Here is a 24621-nt window from a genome sequence, read left to right on the forward strand (position 1 = left end):
GACCCTAGTTTTAGTCTCCCCAACAACTGGAACCAACTGTCTACCAACAAACGATGTGGAGGTGCTGGTGTTGGACTGGGGTGGACAAAGTCAGAAGTTACTATGACTCCAGGTTATAGTCCAACAGATTTATTTGAAATCACAAGCTTTCGGAGCATTGCTGCTTGGTCAGGTGAAATGACTTCAAAAGCTTGTGATTTCAAATAAACTTATTGGACAATAACCTGTGTCGTGTGACTTCTGACTTTATCCTAGCCTATGGGTGGCTCAGTGGTTAGCACTGAAGTCTCACGGCACCAGGGACCCAGGTTCAATTCCCATCTTGGGTGACTGGCTGTGTGGAGTTTGCATGTTCTCCCCTAGTCTGCATGGGTTTCCTCTGGGTGCTCCGGTTTCATCCCATAGTCCAAAGGTGTGCTGGTTAGGTGAATTGGCCATGCCAAGTTGCCCATGGTCTTCAGGGATGTGGAGTTTCAGTGCATTAGTCAGGGAAAGTGTCGAGTTGTAGGGGGATGGGTCTGGGTGAGATACACTTCGGAGGGTTGGAGTGGACTTGTTGGTCCAAAGGGCCTGTTACCACACTGTAGGAATTCTAATTTTACAAATGAGTTCATGATTTCTCTTTTTTTTTGCTGGACTTAATGAAGAGCACACCTCAGTTGTATGAATTTTCCAACAAAACTCTTTCCAAATGCAATGGTTTTTGAGGATACCATGCAGCCTAGACCTCAACATGAACATTGTTTCTTGATTTCATATTTAAAGATTTGGATGATTGCACAATAACAATATCAGTTTTCGGAGGTTGAGTAAAATTGAATGTGAAGTTGGTAAAGGAGATGAGCTTTGAGTCCAAATATCTTTGCCAAAAATCAGGACATTTACCATGAGGTGACCTCCAACAGGTTAAAGCAAAACAAGTTAGACATTCCCTCTTTCAAAGTGAAGTTAATAATGGTCTTGCTTTGAAACCGTGGAACACAATACTTCAGGAGATGACAGTGTTATTACTTTCCCAGTAAACCATTGCAGGTGATGTAAAGGGAGCCAGTTATCTTATAACTAGCTAGTAAGCAGTAAACTGGGAAAATCTTTATTTGTCTACAGCAGAATGGGAAACCTGATCCCCTGCTCTCCCCCATCCACCGCCAGGATTCCAGTCCTTCAGATCACAAAAGGGGTCCCATGTCGCTGCTGGACACCTGCTGTGCTCCTATCAAGAAAGAGAGTACAGAGTAAAGAGTGGAGGAGAGAGGTGGGAATGGGGGGCAGAGAGGAAGGAGATGGGGGTGAGAGAGAGAGAGAGAGGAGGGTGATGGGGAGAGAGATGGGGGGATGGGAGGGAGAGAAGGAAGGGGAATGGGGGGAGAGAAGAGAGGAATGGGGGGAGAGACGAGGGGAATGGGTGGACAGAGGAGGGGAATGGAGGTGAGAAAGGAGGAAAATAGGGGTGAGAGAGGAGGGGAATGGAGGAGAGAGATGGGGAATGTGGAGAAGAGATGGATGGGGAGGGAGGAGGGGAGGGGGATTAGGAAGAGAGAGGGGAATGAGGGTGAGGGAGAGGGGGATGAGGGAGAGAGAAGGAGGGAAATGGGGTGAGGAAGAGGAGGGCAATGTGGGGGGAGCGGGATGGGGGGAGGGAGAGGGGGTTGGGGTTGTCTTCACAAGAGCCTGCCATCTCTGTGAAAGAAAATCAATCTTCCCCCCCATCCGCTTTCCCCATTCCCCTGCCCCCTTCCTCCTCCCCTTCCCCTCCCCCCTCCCTCTCAGTGGGAGGCTGTGATCCAGTCTGGTCTGATGGATGGTAAAAGAAACAAGGTGAATTTTAACTCTTCATGAATCGTAGAATAACGTAGATCTTTCAGGCATAGAAATAGGCCATTCGGCCCATTGATGGTCATGCTGCAAATGCACCTCCTCCAACCTTTCTTCATCCCTTTCACCATATCCTTCTATTCCAATTTGTTTGCATGTAACTTCTCTATAGCATCAGAGAGATGTACAGCATGGAAACAGACCCTTCGGTCCAACTTGTCCGTATTGACCATATATCCTCAAAAAAATCTAGTCCCATTTACCAGCATTTGGCCGATATCCCTCTAAACCCTTCCTGTTCACATACCCATCCAGGTGCCTTTTAAATGGTGAATATATCTCTGATCATCAGAGTACTAAGAACAGATACACACAGAAAGGACTCAATTTTTAATTTGCTCCATTTATCTGAGTATGTATACATATTTTCCAGTGTATATAGGAATTGAAACAATGTCAGGTAACATTAGTAATGACCACATTCGAGTGAAATTCCTTTATTTGTTCTTTTACTTAAAGTTGGCACACAATCAAAGACATCACCTGTTTAATGTTAATAACACACTGTGATACCAACCCTCTGCAAACTTCACATACTCTGCTTGATGTGAACAGAGGTGTGTATCACATCACATTTTGAAAAAATGAACACACAGACTGTGGATGTTGCTCGCTTGGCCAACATTTATTGGCGATCTCTAGTTGCCCAGAGCCATAGTCTCCAGGAATGCGTAGATTAGATGCATTAGTCAGGGGAAATGTAGAGCAATAGGGGTAGGGGAATGGGTTTGGGTGGGATACTTTTCAGAGGGCCATGTGGACTTTGGCCAAATGGCTTGTTTCCACGCTGTAGGTATTCTATGATTCTTAGCAGAAGGGATCAAGGGGATGAGGGTTGTGATAAAGTAAATAGGGAGAAACTGTTTGCGCTGGCATTAGATATCAGTAACCAGACAACAAAGATTTATGATAACTGACAAAATAAACAGGGACTTGATTAGGAACATAGAAGCAGCAGTAAGGTTCCCTCTGAACTGTGTGTCTGTGCAGATACTTGGAAATTCCATGCACACCAATCAGGATGCTGACACGTTCCCAGCATCAACTTCCCATTTTGGATGTTGTTGCCGCACATGAGGGAACATTCACCAGATGTAGGCCATTCAGCCCCCCAAGACTGCTGTGTCATTCTAGATCATGGTTGACCATTGACCTCAGTGTGCCATATCCCTGGAAGGCTCTAGCAGCTAAAACTCCATGGCTGTCTGCCTGATTGACTGCACAGACCTCCGGGGTGGAGAATTCCAAAGGTTCACCACCCCCTGAGTGAAAGAATCCCTCCTCACTTGAGTCGTCAATGGCCTGCCCCTTATTCTGAGACTGTCCCCTAGTTCTAGGCCAGCTCACCCCAGTCAGATTTTTAATGAGTTGTTATGATCTGGAACAGGTTCAGTGAAAGGACAGTGGTAGCAGATTTAACAGGAGCTTTTCCTAAATGGAATTTGTTAAATATATGGAAAAGGAACATGTATAAGACAGTAGGAAAAGACCAGGAGGAACAGGACTTAACTCTTTCAAAGAGATGGCACAATCACAGTGGACGAAATGGACTTCTTCTGGGGCTTTATTCTCTCAAGGTCTGACAGTGTGGCCCCTGAAGAGCATCTGATCCATGATTTCTCCTTCGGTTCTCTGTCCAAAGGCAGGTCTGACCCACAGCATTGCAATGTCCACCTGGAGCAGAGTTGGCACCAATCTGATCTACACCAGGCAATTCAATCCCCCCGCCCTGCCCCCACGTGATGCAGCCAAGAGCTAGGATGGTAGGATAACGGCTCGAATTTCTTCCATTCCATTGATTCCTGATCTCTTTTGCCAGGTTATAAACACACCTTCCTGGACCATGATGCCCTGGAGTGCGAATTAAACCAGGGCATCTGGCTCAGAGGCAGGAACACTACCCAATGCTCCACAAGATCTCCTCTCAATGTCTTGTACTTTTAAGAGGAGAGAATATTATATTACATTACATTATATTATATTATATTTGTTACTGCCCCTTATTTATGCTGCACTTATACAAAACTCCACTTAGACTCTACTTGGAGCACTGTGAGCAGATCTGAGCACAACACCTGAGGGAAGACGGATTGGTTTTGAAGGGAGTACTATGTAGACTTACAAGAATGATAATTGGACTTCGGGGGTTACATTATGATTTATAAGCCATTATTAATTAGGCTGAATTTCTCTAGAATTTACAAGGTTAACTGATAATCTGATCAAAGTGTTCAAGATATTAACAGGAAAAGACAGGGTAGATAAACTATTTTCACTGGTTGGACGTTTTACAACTAGGGGGTCATAGGCTGAGAATTAGGGCCAGAGAATTCAGGAGAGACGTTAGGAAGCACTTCTACAGACAAAGGGTGGGCGAGGTTTGGAATTCTCTTCCAGAAACAGCAGTGGATGCAGGATCCATTGTTAATTTTATATCTGAGATCCATAATATTTTGTTAAGCAAACATATTAAGGGCCAAAGGTGGGTATATGGAATTAGGCCACAGAACAGCCAGGATCTGATTGAACGGTAGAACAGTCTCGAGGGGCTGAATGGCCTCCTCCTATTCCTGCATTCCTACTAGTGGCACAATGCTTTTATTTACAAATCCTGTAGGTGTGGCTGCTGCTGGCATTTCTTCCTCATGCCTGGAGTTTCATTAATTTGCTGAACTAGCTGAGCCATTTCACAGACCGGTCAGGAGTCAGCCGCACTGCCCTGGGCCTGGAGTCATGTGTAGACTCAGTAAGGGCAACAGACTTCCTTCACTGAAGGACAATAGTTAATCGGTTTGGTTTCCATGAAAATCAGACAAGTTCACAGTCACATTTACTGATGCCAGCTTTTAAAAATGATTTTTAAAGATTAGTGGGATTTGAACTCACTTTCATCTGGATTACTTTTTCCACTGCACCAGTCCATCCACTTCGCCTCACACTTTGTTCTGTGACCTACATTGACCCTTTCTTCTGTGTCCTACATTTAAAGACAGCCACAGTTTTAAACTTTTCATCTTCATTTTCCAACCTTTCGGTGGCCTTGAACCTTCCCGTTCTCTGAATTCTCAAACCTCACTCTGAGCTAAATGCACTTCTTCAATTCTGGCCCTACAGCATCCCCAAGTTCCATTGCTCCACCATTAATGGCTATGCCTTTAGTTCCTGGTCCCTGAACTATCGGATTCCATTCCTAAACCTTTCCCTTTTCTCTTTCTCCCATTAAGAAGCTCCTTAAAACCTTCCTCTTTGACCAAGCTTTTGTTGACCTGCCCTGTGTGTCGTGGTGTATATTTAAGGTTAGATAGATCAATTTTTGATCAGTCGAGGAATTATGGGTTATGGGCAAAAGGCAAGAAAGTGGACGTGAGGACTGTCAGATCAGTCATGATTCTATTGATTGGCAGAGCTGACTCGAGGGGCTGAACGGCCTACTCTTGTCCCTAGTTCTTATGTTCTCTCTCAGGTAGGCATCAGACACTGAGAACTGGCCCATTCAGTATGACACAAATATCATTGTCACTTCCGTTGCATACTTAATGATCAAAGCTCTCTTATGGCTTATAACCATCAGGATAAATAACAACAATTACTTGCTGAAAGTGGAAGGATATATCTACGAGGAACTCTGTTCTCCAGAAATGAGAAGGCCGAACAGAAGTTTGAACAGAAACTTTTAAGATGGATGTGGAGATGTTCCCACTTCCGGGGGAGTCAAAAGCCTAATGTAGAAGTAAGAAATTCTTTGTCCAAAGAGCAGTGAGAATATGGAGTTCTTACCACACAGTTACATTGAGGTGGATGATATCAACTGATTTAAGAGGAATCAAAACACAAGAGGGAGAAAAGATTGGAGGTTTATGTTGATAAACATAGAACAATACAGCACAGCAAAGGCCCTTCGGCCCTCAATGTTATTGCTGGCCTTCTATCTGACTCTAAATCAGACTAACCTACATACCCTTCATTGTAACTTCCATGGGCCTATCCAAGAGTCGCATAAATATCCCTAATGCGCCTGTTTCTACTACCACTGCTGGCAGTGCATTCCACACACCCACCACTCTCTGTGTAAAGAACTTATCTCTGACATCTCCTCTAAACCTTCCTCCAGTCACCTTAAGATTATGCCCCCTCGTGATAGACGTTTCCTCCCTGGGATTAAGTCTCTGGCTATCTACTTTATCTCTGACTCTCATCATCTTGTACACTTCATCCTTCTTTGCTCCAATGAGAAAAGCCCTCGCTCCCTCAACCTCTCTTCATAAGGCATGCCCTCCAGTCCAGACAGCATTCTGGGAAATCTTCTCTCTACCCTTTCTATAGCCTCTGCATTCTTCCTGTAATGAAGCGACCGGAAGTGAACTCAATATTCCGAGTATGGTTGAGCTAGGGATTTATAGAGCTGCAGCATAACCTTGCAGCTCTTAAACTCAATCCCCCTGCTGATGAGAGCAAACACACTATATGCCTTCTTAACAGTCCCATCAACTTGTTTGGCAATGTTGAGGGATCTATTTATGTGACCCCAAGATTCCTCTGTTCTTCCACACTGCCAAGAACCCTGCCTTTAAACCTGTACTCTGCATTCAAAATCAACTTTCCAAAATGAATCACTTCACATTTTTCCAGGTTGAACTCCATCTGCTACTTCTTAGCCCAGCCCTACATCCTGTCAATGACCAGTTGCAACCTACAACAACCCTCCACAACTCCACCAACCTTTGTGTTATCGGCAAACTTACTAAGCCACCTTTCCACTTCCTCATCCAAGTCATTTATAAAAATCACAAAGAGCAGAGGTCCCAGAACAGATGTCTGCGTAACACCACTGGTCGCCGAGCTCCAGGCTTGAATACTTCCCATCCACTACTATCTTCTGTCTTCTATGGGCCAGCCAATTCTGTATCCAGGCAGCCAAATTCCCCTGTATCCCATGCCTCCTTACTTTCTGAATGAGCCTACCATGGGGAACCTTATCAAACACCTTTCTAAAAATCAATGTACACCACATCCACTGCTCTACCTTCATCAATGTGTTCTGTCACATCCTCAACGAATTCAACAAGGTTTGTGAGGCATGTTAAAGTTGTATAAAGAGGGGTGAGAGGAGATTTGTATGGAGCTTCTTCTGTGCTGAAGTCTCCAACTGATTTCCCTGCCATCCTATCTATCTCTCTCTCTCTTTCTCTCTCTATCTAATCAATGGTGTAAACATTGACACAGCCAGTGTCCATGAAAACTGTCCAGGACAGTCCTGAGCACTGACTTTACCAGAGCTGACAGATGTTCAGTCTTGGGGAACTCTGTTGCTTAACCATGTGTGGTCCTTCTGGCTCAGTTTTGGTGGTAAGCACAGCAAAGCCTTTCACCTTTCCCACTTGGTGCATACAGAATAGAGCTGCTGGGTTGTGCAAGGTGGTTACTGCTTGGCTCAGGACTCTCATGGCGAAGTCGAGAGTTTTGATTCTTCACTGAACAATGGTGGCCCAAGTCCTCTTAGCAGGTGAAAGTCTGCTCTTGATACATGTGGCTAATATGGGAAAGAATAACTGCTCAAAGCTCTGTACCTGAACCCAGCGCTGAATGGTGCAGCATCAATAAGGAATGGACTCTCACTGTGATATTCATTGCAATCGTTGCATAACATCATTGTAACCACATCTTTTTAAACATTTGTTCACAGGATGTGAGTTTTATGGCTGGGCCAGTATTTATTGCCCATCTCTAGTTACCCTCGAGAAGGTGGGGGTGAGCCATCTTCTTAAACCACTGCAACCCTTGTGGTGCAGGTACATCCACATTGTTGTTGAGGGTGGCATGGGGTTGGGGGTGTGTGGAATTTCAATTTTGAACCAGTGACAAAAGGATAGTGGCATAGATTGAAAACAGATGGTGTGTGACTTGGGTAGTGGTGTTCTGCTGCCCTAAGCCTACTAGATGTTAGTGGTCTGAGGTTTGGAAGGTGCTGACAGAGGAGTCTTGGTGATTTGCTGCAGTGTGTCTTGTAAATAGTACACTGCTACTGGACATGGGGGGGGGGGGGTGGAGTGGATGTGGTGCATATCAAGCAGGCTGTTTTGTCGAGGATGTGTGAAGCTTCTTGAGTGTTGTTGGAGCTACACTCATCCAGGTAAGTGGGGAGTATTCCATCACACTCCTGACTTGTGCCTTGTAGATGGTGGACAGGCACTGGGGAGTCAGGAGGTGAGTTACTTGCTGCAGGATTCCCAGCCTCTGACCTGCTCTTGCAGCTACAATATTTATATGGTGAGTCCAGTTTATATTCTGGTCAATGGTAATCCCCAGGATGTTGATAGTGGGGCATTCAGTGAGGATAACATCATTGGATGTCAAGGGGAGAACTTGCTGTTCTGTATGTGGAGGATGAGAATTGGCCCATGATGGTTCACCTGCCTTTCCATTGATTCAGGACCTTGTCCCTCAAACTTCTCCAAGTTAGTGTCTACACAGTGTGACCAGTTCCGTTACAGAGGGCCATGATACCTGGACTGTGAGGTGTTCTCACTCACTGTGCACACACCGACAGTCACCTCAGGAAAGGGCAGTGATGGAAACTACAAGTAAGTAGCTCATCCTGGTCTCGCTATGTTCCAAATAGCTACCTTGCAGACAAACCAACAAATTACACAGCAGGACAAAAGCCTAAGAGCTTCTGCAGCGATCTCTCAATGTCACACCCAATGGCACACACACTCTGAGTGGATAAGTGACATTAACCCTCATTCTCTGTCTCTCCAACCCACAGAGATCTCTCCATCTCCACTCTATCTGTCTCCCTCTCACCCATTTCTGTCTCTTTGCTCCCTCCCAGCTTCTCTCTCACCTTTCTTTTATCTATCCACCTTTCTCCGTTTACCTCTCTCAATGTCAATGTGTGACTTCCCTGTTTCTTTATCTCTCCCTTTCTCTGACTCTCTCACTCTTTGACTTTGTGGGTCTTGATGCCTCACTTTGTATGTCAGTCTCTCTGTCTGTCATCTCTCTATCTGTCTGTCTGTCTCCTTCCCTGTGGCTCTCTCTCATTGTCTTTCTCTCTCCCTCCTTTTCAGTGCCTCTCTGCCTTTGTTTGTCTGTCTCCCTGTCCCTCTCTGTGTCTGTCTCTTTCTCTGTCTATGTCTCTCTGTCTCTTTCTCTGTTTGTCTCCCTGTTCCTCTCTGTGTGTGCCTCCCTCTCTGTTTTTCTCTCTCTCTGTCTCCCTCTCTCTCTGTCTCCCTGTCTCTTTGTGTCTCTGTTTTCCTGTCTCCTCTGCGTGTGTGTCTTTTTCGCGCTCTCTTTGTCTCCCTGCGTCTCTCTCTCTCTCTCTCTTTTAGAGCCTCTCCCTCTTTTATTCTCTGGAGCTGCCTCCCTGCCTGGTTCAGTGCCTGCCTCTATCTGTCCGTCTGTAACTTTTGTAATGTCTATCCCTCTGTGTTGGTCTCTGTGTCCCCCTCAGTCCCTGTCTCACTCAGTCCCTGTGTATAGCTATCTGTCACCCTGCCTGTCTCTGAGCTCCTATGTATGGAGACAGAGGTACAGATCACTCTGTCTGTCTCAGTGCTGTGGGGGTTAATGCAGCTGCTGCATTGGTGAAGTGTGCGGGAGAGGCTGGACCAGGCTGGGCGGCTCCGCCCTGGAGTTGAGCCGAATTGGCTGGAAGGCTGCAGACCGAGGCTGAGAGAGCAGCGAACAGGCGGCGGCGGCTGCTGCTGGGTCAGGGAGCGGGTTCTGGACACGGGTAAGACCCACACTCGGATCCGAGACAGGCTTGGCGCAGCTTTTAATGTGGAGCGCTATCAAAGCAGGGCTTGGCTTGGAAAGGGAAATAGCGTTGAGTTTGGAAGTGAGATTAATCCAGACTGGGGATGAATTGGTGCCATTCTGTGTGACAACAGACAGCAGTTTGTCAGGACTCAGCTCTGTAGCCTTCACATCTCTGAGATGTGGGGAGGATTTGTAAAAAAAAACTTTTTAATCTTGATTGCCCATTTCACTGCTTCTCCTTCCCTCGTTCTGTTCAGTTTCCATAATTAATATCCTGTTCCACTCCCGGGGTCAGGGGGGATGGGGATGGGGCTTTGGGGTTTCTCACGGGGGCTTTATGTTAGTGACAAGTCCCAGTCGCAATCTCCAAAAATCGCCAGGTATGACAAGAATGAGATGGAGTTTTCTCATCCATACCCTGCCCCTCCCTTCGCTGGGGATCCGAGAAAACGATGCGTTTTATAGTTGTTTTTTGAGTGTAATCGCTGCGGCCGGGAGCGGGGAGGGGGGAGTTCAGAATCCAACGTCCAAAGGGAAAACTGAATAGTTGAAAATTCAAGACTTTAACAGATCCAGGAGAAGGAGCTGGTGGATGATCGGAGCCACAAAGGAGAGAGAGAGAGGGAGACTGCGGCAGATCTTGCAGTCTGTCTCTGATCCAGACACTCTGCAGTGTCTCCTATTCCCCCCCCCCCCCCCCGCACCCCACAGTCTCTCATCGCTGGGCAAAGCCGTTTTATGAACCCGTGGCAAGGGGAGTCGAAAACACCTCGAATTGTTGTAAAAATGTATTTTATTCACTAACCCTTAAACCTTTTTAAAAAGAATATCTATTTCTGCTGCCAAAGCTCTTTAATACACAATAATTTAGTGGGAGACCCGGTTATTGGATTCATTATTGGTTCTGCTCCAAGATATTTGCCCTTCATTCATTTATTCATCCCCCGCTGACAATGACCAACACTGGTATTGTTAATCTACCTCGGAAGGCAGCCCGGGTTCCTAGCGGATTGGTCCCTACTGTCAGACTGTCTGTCTGCCTGTCTGTCTGGTTCCTCTTTCGCAATGACCCCAGCTTTCAATCTCGGTTTCCCCCTGCCCCTGTAGGGTGTTAAGGTGATGCTGGGGCAGTTTGCATTGTTCACAAAGCTTCATGTTTTATGCTTTCTGTAATTTTATTTTTATGTTTTAAAAGAGGGTCATCACCCTCGCCTCCCATCTTGGTGTTAAATGTAAGGACTTGTCACTCTGTTTCACCCCCCCCCCCCCCCCCCCCTCAGTGTTACTAGCGCAGTGAGGCTGACCCAGACAGTGCAGCAGATTCTCAGACTCAGCTCGGGGTTTTGATACCTGATTAACAAGTTGTGGAAGAGTTCGTGAAGCCCTTGCGATTTGCAATCGGGAGGAGGTGGAATCGGCACTGGTGGGTTTCATTTCCATGGCCTCCTGTGCTTTTCCAGCACCACACTCTTGACTCTAATCTCCAGCATCTGCAATCCTCCTTCATTTACATTCAGATTGATTTCTGAAAACGTTGGGGATCGGTACTGAGCTAAAGATGGAGGCTTTGGGGAGGAGACTTGTGCCATTGCCTGAACCCTCTTCTGCATAAAGATGTTAAAGCCCCTGTTTTATCCCCTGAGGTGGTGGGGTGGGGGGGGTGAAGTTAGAAACGTTCAGGCCAATACTGTGCCCGATCACGGAATTCTGCTTTGAGCTGCAATACAGCAATTTGGCGTTTCCTCTCCCGAGATGCTACTCAAATGTAAAACCTCGGGCTTTCAGACAGGGGAGACTTTGTCTGACTTGAAGTGCAGCTCTCCCGCTGTCATGGGATAGCACCAGCCTCCCTCAGGATTGCTGAGGTCGGGGACCCGTTCACCTGGGTATCACCTAGCGATGTACAGACCCCCACACCGTGTGATGGTTGTTTGGGAGGGGGTGGGAGATCAGAGGTTTACTGTCTGAGGGAGCTGCCCCTGTCTTGGGACAGTGCAGGATGGAGACGAGAAACCGAGATGCAAAAAAATTCACCTTGTCCTTACTGTTTGTCCTGCGCACACTCAACGAGCGGGGATAGTAACCAGGAGCCTGGTTCCAGACTGGGATGCTTTCTCTGTATCATATCACAGGTAGTTATGGCTGTGGGGGTGTGGCCAGTTTGGATCGAAGTGTTTTACAGGTATTTTTTTGTTCAAATAGGTTTGGTACAGTCCCTCCAAAAGACAAACCCGATGAGTGTAATTTTACATCGGTTTTTATTTAGTCTGCCTCAGGTTCTTTTCCTCCACTGATGTTGTGTCTTTGTGTTCTCTCTCTGAGAAACGCCAGCAGTATCTCCGAGCTGCTGCGGGCTTTAGTTATTAATGACTCCCAGGCTTGGAGCGTACTGCAGTGGCAGGACGGAAAAGCCGGACTGGATCTCCGTTAGGAGGTCTGGCAGCTCTCCTCCCACCCCAACTCCCCCCCCCCCCCCCCCCCCCCCCAGCCAAGTCTACCATTACTGAGTGAGTGCCAGAATGTGTTGCTGACTCTCTGAAGGAGGGGAGGGGAGGGGGGTGGGGGGGGGTGTTGGATCTGGGAGCTGTTCAGTGGTGTGTCAGCATTCACTCCGAGCAGAATGCCGAGCTCAGTGCTGGCAGATTGAGGACCGCGATCCCATTGCCTGTACGTGTAGCACATCCATACAAGTTTCTGTAAATGCTTTACCTCCACCCCCCCCCCCCGCTTTACCTCCAACCCCCTCTGTACTCTCTCCCCCCCCAGTTCACTCTCCCCCCCCAGTTCTCTCCCCCCCCAGTTCTCTCCCCCCCAGTTCTCTCCCCCCAGTTCTCTCCCCCTCCACTCATTCTCTCTCTCCCTGTTCTCTCTCTCTCCCCCCCTTGTTTTCTCTCTCACTCTCTCTCCCCCGTTCTCTCTCTCTCTCTCCCCCCCCCGTTCTCTCTCTCTCCCCCCGTTCTCTCTCTCTCTCTCTCTCCCCCCGTTCTCTCTCTCTCCCCCAGTTCTCTCTCTCTCTCTCCCAGTTCTCTCTCTCTCTCCCCATTCTCTCTCTCTCTCTCCCCCCAGTTCTCTCCCCACCCCCCCACCATTTCTCTCTCTCCCTCCCCTTCCCCCCCCACCCCCCCACCATGTCTCTCTCCCTCCTCCCCCTTCCATTTGTCTCTCGTGCTCCCCCCCCGTGCCTTCCTCTCCCATTTCCTTTTCTCTCTCTCCCATTTCTCTCTCTCAGTTTCCCCTTGCTCTCCCTCACCACTTGCTTTTGATCTCTCTCTCTTGACCTGTGTTGGGCCCTTGCGGCCCTCCTCTTTCAGCACCAACATCTCGACCCTCACTCTTAATCCCCTCTTTCTCAGTCCTCACCTCTCAGCGCTCACATTGTTCACCTTCGGCCGTTCCTTGTCCCCTTCGCTTTCGCATCCACCCCCACACCCTCCCCCATGCTACCCCAGACTCCCTCCTCTGTGCCCCACCCTCCCTTTCCCACCCCCCACACTCCCTGTCACCCACCCACTTCTCATCCCCCTTCGTGCAGGCCCCTCCCATTCTGTACCAAACTCTGCCTCCCCATCTCACCCCCTCGCGGTCCCATACCTCTGCACTTTCCATACATGTCTGCCCTCTCTGAATCCTCCCCTCCCCTCTTCTGCCCTCTCTCCCCCTCCCTTTCTCTGACACTCCCCTCCGGGTTAATATTTATCACGGGTCTCCCACAATGCTGTTCCAGTTTGGCCCTTGCTGCTGTGTAGGTGAGTTAGATCAAAGCCCGGCTCCAATCAGAATAAGTGTGTGGCATATGCTGGTCAGCAGTAAGATCACACCTGATATGTGGTCCACCCACATGACCAGGAGAAACGGAAGGATGATTTGCTAACTACGACAATGTCTTTAGAACATTTGTCAGGATGGGTGTTATTGGTGAGTGCTCAGCGGTGAGCTCCAGTGTTAATCTTTCCAGTTTCCACTCCTGAGGGTCACACCTTTGTGAATTCGGGTTATTTAGCAATCCATCTGCCTTCTCTGAATGAAGAGCTAATGGATAATATTCCACTGTGCAAGTCATCGAATGAAAGTCTTCTGTCAATTCTGAAGAACTTCAGGATACTCCCATTTCTAGAAATCTTCAGCATTGGTTGAGTTGCAGTTTTTTAAAAAATTCACTCTGGGATGTGAACATCATTGGCTCAGCAGCATTTACTGCCATCTGATTGGTTGGCCACATTGCTGTGGGTCTGGAGTCACGCGTAGACCAGACCAGGTAAGGATGGCAGGTTAAATAAAACCGAAAGAACTGTGGGCATTGTAAATCAAACAGGGTCTAGAAGGATAAATGGAGAGAAATCAGAGTTAATGTTTTGTATCTAATGACCCTTCTTTCGAAGGGTGGTAGGTTTCCTTCCCTAACGGGAGGGAGTGAACCAGGTGGGTTTTTACTAGAATGGATTAATTTTCAGGATGAGATGACTTTTAAGTCTAGATTTTTGTTTTGAAACTCTATGGGATTTGAAACTCAGTTGGATTTAAACCCAAGTCTCTGGGTTAATAGGCTTGTGACAATGCCACTAAGCCATCACCTGCCCAGTTTAGCTGGTGTAGTGTGGAAGGGTCTATATTGATGACTGTTGGTCCCTCCCCGACTCGAGTTGTTCTGTTTCACAAAGGAGATGGAGTTTTGGTGAATTTGTTTGGGGCGGGATGGGGTTGGATCACTTTGGTGCCTGTTTTCCCTTGGGTCAGTAAGGGGAAGACCCACTGTCTGCCCACTGCAGCAACTCTTGAGGCTAAGATGGGCAAGAAGACCAGTTTTGGATTCCATTGCTGTACAAGCAACAAGGCAATTCTCCGCCTTTGTTAATCCCTCCCTCTGTATCTTCGACATTTCCTCCAGTTCTACATCTCTGATATCTCAGAACCTCTCTGACTCTGGTACATCACTATGTTAAATGCTCCACCGTTGGCAGACATACCATTAGCTTCATTTGGGGCCCCAAACCTCTCTCTGACTCTTCCCCCTTCCTTTAAGATGTGCTTTAAAATCTACTTCCTTAAACCAGCTTTAGGCAAATTGTACAAATATCTCTTTAAGTGTCGAGACCTTGGTTGCTGATCACTGCTGTGGGCCACCTAGTGAGCACTTTGCTATGTTAAATGTATTTGTTAAAGGCACATTGTTGTTGTGAGCTGAACAGGAAGCAAATGATGCGCTGATCCTAGAAATGATAGCTGATAGAAATTTCTGACACTAAAAGACCTGCCTTGAGGTGACAAAAACAGAAATTGTTGGAAAAGCTCAGCAGATCTTGCAGCATCTGTGGAGAGAAATTCAGAGTTAACATTTCAGGTTGAGTGACCCTTCCCCGGAACAGCCTTGAGGTGAATTGGAGCTGTTTCCGAAGAGTATCAAGGCTGGATCAATTTGAATAAATCATTTGGGTCAACAGCAGTGTTGGGGAAATCGCTGTGAAGTGCAGATGCAGATTGTCTTGGGCCAGCATGGTCATGGTGGGGCAAATGGCCTCATCTGTAAATTTCTATCATTCTGTTGCTGGCAGTTTAATGGGAACCGGCTACCGCTGAGTTAATTGAGCAGTTGGATTCTGATAGGCTTATAGTGTGCTGTGACAAGTTGATGAATCGGTTTTGGGCATCAGGTTGGTAGCGATCAAGGATGGAATTTTTCATCATTCTTCCTGAGTTGGGGAAACTTCATATGTGGGAATTGCCGAACCAATTACTCTCACTGATGGAGATTGGCAGACGGAGGATAGAACCCGCTTTGAAAGGGAAAGGTGCTGCTGTGAAAGGGATAGAAAGACCAGCGAATGATGGAATTGATTTATCAGAAATCAAATCTAAATGTTCTCCTCTGAACAAACAATTTCTGGGCCTCGGGCAAGAACAAAAACTGAGTTTAATATATCTCGTACGGGGTTTGAAGTTCTGACCTTCCCTAACATTTATCAGCCAGTTGTTGTAAATAATTACAAACCAGCAATTCCCTCTCGGTTAACCTGTTGAAGGTGATCTGGTTAACTAGTCAGCAGGGTGTATGTACCATGTTTAGTCTGAAGTGGGTGTCCTTAGTGTCATAGGGATGTTACCAAGGAAGAACTTAGATTTCTCTGGCACCCCTAGCGTCTTCTGCCTGCCCCAGAGCAAGTGATGTAGTTTAGAAGAGAATTTCGTCAGTTTACGGAAACCCCTTGAACAGCCAATCAATGCGCAGCCAGTTGTCTGCCAGCTTTTCTTTGAAATAGTGCCATGGAACCTCTTACGTGCCCCTGACAGGATTGAGTTAACATCTCATCTAAAAGAGAGACCCTCCGACAGTGTGACGCTGACCCTCCGACAGTGCGGCGCTCCCTCAGCGCTGACCCTCCGACAGTGCGGCGCTCCCTCGGTGCTGCATTGGAGTGCTGCCTGTAGATGTACTCAGGTCACTGGTGGGGAATTTGAACCTATGACCCTGAGCCAGAGACAGAATATATATCCCTGTTAAATGCAGCGTCTAAATCATTCAAATACATTTCGCTGTTTACCAGGCCTTACCCCTGAAATGTGAACAAGGGCAGTACCATACCCGCGTAGGTGACCTTGCATCGATCAACTGGCTGACCAATTAGTTTCTTCTTTTCAATGCTTCAGAGATGCTCAAGCTATTTTTAAAAAGCCTGTTGAAATAGACATGTAAATTATTACTGCAGTGTAAGGCAGAAACTGCATTGCATTCATCAGAATGCAAGGAAACCCATCGAGACTACATCCTGGGAAAATAACATCTCCCTCAGTCTAACAAAACAAAAGCTCCATTCAATGTGCTTCTCTATCACACACTCTCTCTCTCTCTCCCTCTCTCCCCCTCTTCCCCAGCCCAAACCCACTCTCTCCTTCGCCCCTCCCCAGCCCGCACCCCCTCTCTCCTTCTCTCCCCCAGCCTGCGCCCCCTCCCCTTCTCTCTCCCAACTCGCACTCTCTCTTCCCCCAGCCCACTCGTTCTCCCCTCCTCCTCTCCTCCAGCCTGCGCCCTCTCTCCCCTTCTCCTCTTCCACCCCCGCCCCCCCCCCAACCACCCACACCCTCTCTCCCCTGGTCTCAGTTCCAATGCAGAGGGAGGGTTTATTTAAGTTTGGTGTGAAATTCTGGTCTACTGACAGCATTGTGAAGTACCTCGGGATGTTTCACGATGGGAAAGATGCTATATAAATGCAAGTTATTGTTGTGTTTTGGTTTGAGTTCCCAATGGTCAGCATCGAAATGCTTCCTGCGGATTCAGTGTTTGCCTAGTGAGTTTCCCTTGGGTTGAGGTTACCTGTTGGGACATGGGCAGGATTATGCATTTCCCCCTGAAGAGGGTGTCAGGTGTCTCAATGAACCTGGACCCCATTCTAAAACCACCCACCCCCCAAACCTCTGGTGATGGGGGACAAAGGAATGGGCAGAGAGAGGGTGATTTAGATGGACTTCAGAATCATTGAAAGCTCTGCCCCCAGAGGCTGATGGATGCTGCATTTGTTGAATGTATTTACGTTTGGGAGTGACCAAGTATTTTTGGTGCCTCTGGGATTTGAGGGAAAGAGGGAGCAGAGGTAGAATAGTAGAGTTGAACCATTGATGGATAGAGCAGTCATAATGGGCTGAATGGCCTGTGGAAGTTGAAGGGGGGAGGTTAATAGAGGTCTTTATGACCCTCTGTTGATAGTAACTAATAATGGGCAATAAAACCTACTTTAGAAATGTAGAAGGTATAGGCAAGAGTAGGCCATTCAGCCCTTCGAGCCTGCTGTGCTATTCCATATTATCATGGCTGATCATCCGATTCAGTCCTCTGTTCCCATTTTGTCTGCATACTCTTTGATCCCTTTGTCCTTAAGAACTGTGCCTAACTCCTTCCTGAAAGCAGTTTTCCCTGACAGTGCCCACACAGTTCAATTGTAAAGAGAATCAGAGCAGATCGTAATGGTCAAAATGCTTTCCCTATGTCGTTTTCTATCTCCTTGTGACACAGTGATCAATTCGGCGGTCATGGAGTGGAGGCTGTTCCTAAAGTGACCCCTGACGAGAACCGAAATGAAAGCTTGAATCATTTTCCATTCATGGAGTTGCCCCTCTTGTTCTGTTTGCATACAAACTATCTGAGATATGTGACTTCTGACCCCTCAGTGTCATTGTCTGAATTCCTGTCAGGGAGGAAGGAATTATTTTGAGAGTTTAGCTCAGCTGTTGGGATTACTGAGCCATCGGGTGTTTATAAACAACTACTGTAATAGGAAAACTCAAAGTGCCTGCTGTACTGTGCGCACGAAGGATTGAATTTTAAAAGCAACTTCACAAGGGACTCCGGAAAGTGAAGGAGAGGAGTGTGGGAGATTCCTCTCTGTTCTTAGTGTCAGATCATAGAATCCCTACAATGTGGAGTCCACACCGACCCTCCGAAGAGTATCCCACCCAAACCCACCCCATCCCTGTAACCTTGCATTCCCCATGGCCAATCCACCTAACCTGCACATCCCTGGACATTGTAGACAATTTCCCATGGCCAATTCACCCTCACCTGCACATCTTAGGACTGTGGGAGGAAACTGGAGCACCCGGAGGGAACCGACTCAGACACGGGGGTGGGGGAATTGTGCAAACTCCACGCACAATTGCCCCAGGGTGGAATCGAACCTGGGTCCCTGGTGCTGTGAGGGAGCAGCGATCAAGGATCATAATTCACAATGTTGAGGGACAGAGTTCCAAAGACTTATGATCCTCTGAGAAAGAGTTTCTTATCTCTGACTAAAAGGGTGACTTTATTTTGAAATTGTGACCTCTTATAAGTGGAAATCTCCTTTGAAACATGGGCCCTGTCAATAGAGTCATAGAGCTGTGCAGCATGGAAACAGACCCTTCGATCCAACTTGTCTGTGCCGACCAGATATCCCAACCCTATCTAGTCCCAACTGCCAGCACCGGGCCCATTATTCCTCCAAACCCTTCCTAATCATATACCCATCCAGATGCCTTTTAAAAGTTGCAATCGTACCAGCCTCCACCACATCCTCTGGCAGCTCATTCCATACACGTACCACCCTCTGTGTGATAAAAACAAGTCTAGCCTGACAAACCTTCCTTGTGTGACAGCCCACTCGTTCCAGGTTTTAGTCTCGTTTTCCTTCTCTGATCTGAAGCATTTATGTCCCCTCAACCAATTCTGTACACTACTCCAGAAGTATTTTCACCAGTGCCCTCTATAACTGAAGCATAATCTCTGTGCGTTTAAAATTCAATTCCCTTTGTAATAATTAATAGCACTCTATTAGCTTTTGTAAATTGTTTGCTGTTCCTGCAGACTGATGTTTTGTGATGCATGGACAAGGACACCCAGATCCCTCTGCATCTCAGAGCTCTGCAACCTTTGTGATTCTCAACCTTTTTTTGGCCACGGGCCCCCCAGGAACTCTTCTCAGGTTCCAGGGCCCCCATTTCCAACAGGGATGCAACACGAACAGATGGACAGAAAATCATTTCACAGCTTCCAGTCTGTGGTCCCCTTCAGTTGTGCTGGGACCCCCTACCCCGTTGAGAATATGCTTTTGTTTTTCATTCTTCCTGCCAAAATGGACAATTTCACGTTTTCCCATCTAATACTCCATTTGCCACATCTTTTCCCACACATTCAACCTATCTGGATCTTGTTGTAGCCTCCTTATGTTCTCTTGGCAATACCTGCCATGGCCTCATCAATAAACATAGCAACCGTACACTGCAGTCCCTTCATCCAAGTCATTAAATAACACAGGGCTTAGGTTTCAGTGAAATTAAAGAAAGCACTTTCATGTCTATAGCACCTTTCACAGCCTCCGGACATCCCAAAATGCTTCAGTGTCTTTACGGTACCTCATTCTCCCTCATGTGTGAGTGAGCCCTGTCCTCCACAAACAGTTGCACAATGTTTGATTGAAACCGAGCTGGGAGTCTCCATGCATCTAATAACTCCTTGGTAACCATAGTGATGGATTGAGGTGGTTATTGTTGCTCGGTTTGTAATTTTGACCTAGAAAAGAAATACCATCAGGAGTAACCTGTGGAATGTTGGGAGGGTGGATGGTGGTTAATTAAATCACTGACAGTGAGGGAATTTCGCCATCTTTTCAATTGGGGTGTCAGAGGCCTTAGGACCTGTTGTCATGGCGATGTGCTTGCAGCATGCTTAAGAAAAGCTGGGGGTGATGCAGTCATCCAGTAATCTGGTGAAGCTTGATAGACAGAAATGGAAACACAAAAGACAGCAGAGTTACTTCTCCAGGGGATGGGGTGGTCTGTGAAGGCAGTCAAGGGTCTCAGAAGATCGAGGCTTTGTACAGGATTGTCACCCCAGCTCTGGACAACGGAGTCACAGACCGGGATCGAACCTAGCATAGGCCTGGCCCAGTGTGATGTTCCCCATGTACATGGAGGGGGGTGTCTCTGACTGCAGGTAACATGTGCCCTCGGTCTCAATTTGTCTTCCACCCCACCCAGCTTGGAGACAGTGTTGAGCTAAGTGTAGTTTGGGATGGGTTCTGCATGGTTTGTCACACCACCAGAAATCACTTTGGCTGTGACAGGAAATCTATTCTTTATGAAACAAAACCGTGAGGTTTGATTGAGTTTCACTCATCCTCAATGCCATTACTCCTGTTCCTGTAAAATGCAATTACAAGGGAGTAGTTTGTATTAATGATCGATGATGCAGAGTGGATGAGGGATGTATAAAGAAAGGGTGTTGTTTACTAAGGAATTTCCTCGCAACCTTTAGTACAAAGATATGTAGATTGCATTTTCTATTTGCGGTAGAAAAATACCAGCCTGTATAAGGGATGTGGCATGAACTGAGTGGGGGCTGCATTGTCCTGGGTGGTGTTGAGCTTCTTGAGTGTTGTTGGAGCTGCCCCCCCCCCACCCCCAAATCCAGGGCAAGTGGGAAGTATTCCATCACACTTCTGATGAGGTGGTGGGTAGGCTTTGCGGATGTCAGCTACTGGCTGCATATGTTGGTTCCACTTCTGCTCGTTGTCTGCAATTTCTTTTATTTATTTTCTTTATCAATTATTAACCCAATTGCCTTGTGCAAGTTCCTAACAAATCTGCTTTCAGGCAGCACATTCCCAGTTACAAACCATTGGATTGCAATGCAGACCAGTAAGTCCAGAAGTTGAGGGCACTGTGTTGGCATTGGCTGTGAAATCAGGAGGGAGTTAATAACCGCCCATTGATTGGTGGTTCAGTTGTCCAGCAGGCTTGTGAGTGACAGTCTCTCCCCACTCCCACCCTCCTCTAGCTTATCTCTCCACGCTTCAGGCTCACTGCCTTTATTCCTGATGGAGGGCTTTCGCCCGAGGCGTCGATTTCGCTGCTCGTTGGATGCTGCCTGGGCTGCTGTGCTCTTCCAGCACCACTAATCCAGTTGTGAGTGACTGGCCCAGTGTAGCCCATTATACAGACCAGAGGCTTCACTCAGTTTCCCACATGAAGTTATCAGGAGAAAGCGCTATTTAAATGCAATCCTTTCTTTATGGCAGAAGTCATGGCAGGACTAGAGTCTGTTTATCCACCTCATGCAGCATAGAACGAAAGGTCAACCATTCTCTGCAGTTAATAAAGTTGGGTTGTGGGTCTGAAAACAGGCCACCAGCAAAGTGGTGTGACTGGGAGAGGAGATCACCAGCTAAAAGGTGAAGCAGGAGAGACTTTCACCAATTTTCAGGAGCTTGAGAAGAATTTGAGGCACTATATGGTGCATCTTGCTGTGAGAACGGGAATAATGTGTAGGAGGAGGCAGAGTAATTGCTGAGAGGATGGTTCCCCCCACCCCCTCCCTGGGAGACTCTAGGACCAGACAACATAGTCTTAGAATTAAAGGACTCCAATTTAGGACTGATTTAAGGAGGATTTTCTTCTGAGGATTGAGTGTCTTTGGAACTCCTTGCCACAGTGAGCTGTAGGAGCAGAGTCCTTGTGTATATTTAAAGCTGAGAGAGATTCTTGATCAGTTGGGGAATAGAGGGTTACAGGGAAAGGGGCAGGAAAGTGAACATGAGCAATCCTGCCGAATGGCTGCCCCCTGTCCGTATTTCTTGTCTTAAGTGGAATTTTGTGGCATAGTGGTTGTGTCCCTGCCTCTGGGCCAGGAGGCCATGGTTCAGGTCCCACCCTGACCCGGAGATGTCATAACGTTGCTGGCCAGATTGATTAAAAGGTCTAGAAGGAGTGAGGGAGAGTCTATGTGAGGATGATCTTGCCCATGGTACTCCATGAAGAAATGAAACATTCGAACTGAAGAAATCTGAGATTGCATTGGCCTCTCCCATCTCTCAGCTGCTTCCAATAATACCTGTGCTGTAATCAATGTAATAATGTTAATGGGGCTTAGTAGGAAAGGACCTTGAGTCATGTCTCATGTCACAGCTCTTGTAACAGTGGTAATGTCCTTACCTTTGAGCTACAAGGCCTGGCTTCATGTCCCACCTGCTCCAGTGGTGCATGACAACATCACTGAGCAGGTCGATGAGGAAATCAGTTCACCCAGAAATGGGACAAGGCTTGAGCAGGCAGAGAAGATGAAGGCTGATGGGAGAAGTAGTCTGCTGTTTGGAAGTCGCTGGACTTCCCCCTCATGTTCTGTAGACGGGGCTGATAACACAATAGGGGAAGTCAGCCTTTTGTATCTATACAGCTGCTGTGTACTGACTGAATCCCATTCTCTGTCAGCAGAGCTGACTAATTGGGCCGTGTTACTCACACAGTAGTGATCTTTGTGTTCGGACGAGACGTTGAGTTCCTTGAAAGGTGCTAAGCATTCCTTCGAGCCTTTTGACTAAGATGGGAGAACTAATCCTGGGATATTTTAATCCACAGCTATTAAGGGCTGCACAAAGGGAGACAATTTAACACAAAGCAAAGAACCACCTCAAAATTAAATTTCTGCTCCGAGTACAATGTCCCAGTTTTGCTCTGAGTTTCCCTAGTTCTGTCTTTAATAGACTCGCTGCAGTTCCATGATTGACAGAGGTTACTGGCCTCCCTGGGAAATACACGTCTCCGATCCTGTCCCAGTACGTGGGAATCTGGGCTCCTGATGCAATGGGAATCAAATTCAGACAGCAGCTACATGTTCACTTCTCTTTCGGTACAGAAAGAATATTTCACCCCAAAGGCCTCGGGAAGAGAAAAACAAGTAGTTTGGTTATGATGGTCATCAATAAGTTTTATAATTGAGGTGGAACACTGGTGCAACATCGAGGGGTCACGGGTTTTAGATGTTGAGCGAAGGATGTGGAGGAGGCTTGAGGACAAACTTATCACAACGCAGAGTTCTAATGCTCAGGAATCTGCTGTCGACAAGGTGGGGTGGAAGCAGAAGTGGTGAATGATTTCCAAAGGGAATGGACAGGCACATGAAGGAACCAAACTCAGAGCAACAGGAACAGAGTGTGGGAATGGGGCTGACGTGCAGAGGGCTGGCAATGGGTTTATTGGGCTGAATGCCTTCCTTCTCTTCCATAATCACTCTAACTTGTTTTGTATTGTATATTTTGCCTCCAACAATACTTCATTTTGAAATATGATCACATTTTTCAATGTAGGGAATATTAATGAACTGCCGTTTGGATGTTAAAAGTAGAAAATAGGAGCAGAAGTAGATATTTGCATTCAGATATGGGGCCATTATAATGGACAGGACATGGTCTAATACAAACGGTAGCCTGTTATGTTGCTGTTGAATGGTGGGGGGGGAGGGTTTATCAGTTTCTGACCAATGTGCTGGTGGGACAGTTGGTCAGTGACTGGCTCTGATTTAATCTGAGCATGATGCTGTACAATTGGCTCCAATGGACACTTCTGGATTAGTCCATGTGAGCAGTAAGTTTCCTTTCAGTAAGTTACTAAAACTAAGCCCCAGCTGTCCTCAGGTAGATGTAAAACAAAAACACACAGCAATATTCTTTAAAATAATATCTGAAAGCAGAGACCTCCTATCGAAACTTCTCATCCTGCACCCATCAGGACAAACACAAGAATGCCAAATTTCCAACAGCCACACCAAATCACAGGAGAAAAGGCTGCTGATTGGTTGGCAAGTTGACTCTGATCAATTACTCAAGAGCTTGGGAGTCTGTACTTCTCCTTTACTTCCTGCAGGGCAATGCCTCAGCCAATCAAGCTTCACAGAACAGTACAGCACAGGCCCTTCAACCCACCATATCTGGGTCAACCGGGATGGATTTCTTAAACTAATCCCAGGTGCCTGCTTGTCTGCATCTCTCTCTATTCCCTGCTGTTCAGGTGTCTGTCTTATTGCCCCTTAAATGTTGCTATGGTATCTACAGCAAAAGTTTGTATCTTCGGAAAATTGTTTTTCTTTTCAGCGTTATTCAAATCATGTGGCAGTGGGTGGTTATGAAAGAGTTGCCCCTGGTTTCTCTCAGCTAACACCCTGAACTCAGATGGTCTGGTCATTATCACATTGCTGCCTATGGGCTCTTGCTGTCGGCCAGTTGGCTGCTGTGTCCCTTACCTTGTAACAGTGGCCTCACTTCCGAAATACTGAATTGGTTGCATAGCACTCTGGTGCTTCCTGAGCATGTGTAAGGTGCTATATAAATGCAGGTTACTCTTTTCTAGTTCCGCAAAATCAGTGACACCAAACATTTGGAGCATAATATCATGGGGATTCTGGGACAACTTTCTGAAGTGGGGCTGTCACAAAGGAGGGTGAATGATTGGAGACGGGGGGAGAGAAGTTAATGGTTGTAGATGATGGAACAGAATCCATTAAAAGAACATGGTGCCAAGACCCCTTGATTCGGGCTCGGTGAATAGAACATTATAGTTGCAGTGTTAAATGTTCACTCTTATGTTCAGCAGGTTGAGTCCGCACTGAAATTCAGTCAAATATATCTATTAGCAATTTGCTTCTAACAAGACTTGTTTCTTGAAACCCTCTGATGTCTTCTATCCTTAGGG

At 46.9% G+C, this 24621-nt stretch overlaps 1 protein-coding gene across 2 annotated transcripts in view; it reads left to right on the forward strand.

Moving 5' to 3' along the window:
* Positions 1–24621, forward strand: part of map1ab (microtubule-associated protein 1Ab) — a 136525-nt gene that overhangs the window by 84830 nt on the left and 27074 nt on the right. Inside the window, exon 1 of one of the 2 annotated variants that reach the window (XM_072552804.1) lies at positions 9501–9610. The exons of the other annotated variant lie outside the window; for it this stretch is intronic. The gene's annotated coding sequence lies outside the window, so the exon portion shown is untranslated. Of the gene's footprint in view, positions 1–9500; positions 9611–24621 lie in introns of those variants that run through there. 2 annotated transcript variants of the gene reach the window in all.

This window comes from Chiloscyllium punctatum, chromosome 33 (assembly GCF_047496795.1).
Source record: "Chiloscyllium punctatum isolate Juve2018m chromosome 33, sChiPun1.3, whole genome shotgun sequence".
NCBI classification, from domain to species: Eukaryota; Metazoa; Chordata; class Chondrichthyes; order Orectolobiformes; family Hemiscylliidae; genus Chiloscyllium; species Chiloscyllium punctatum.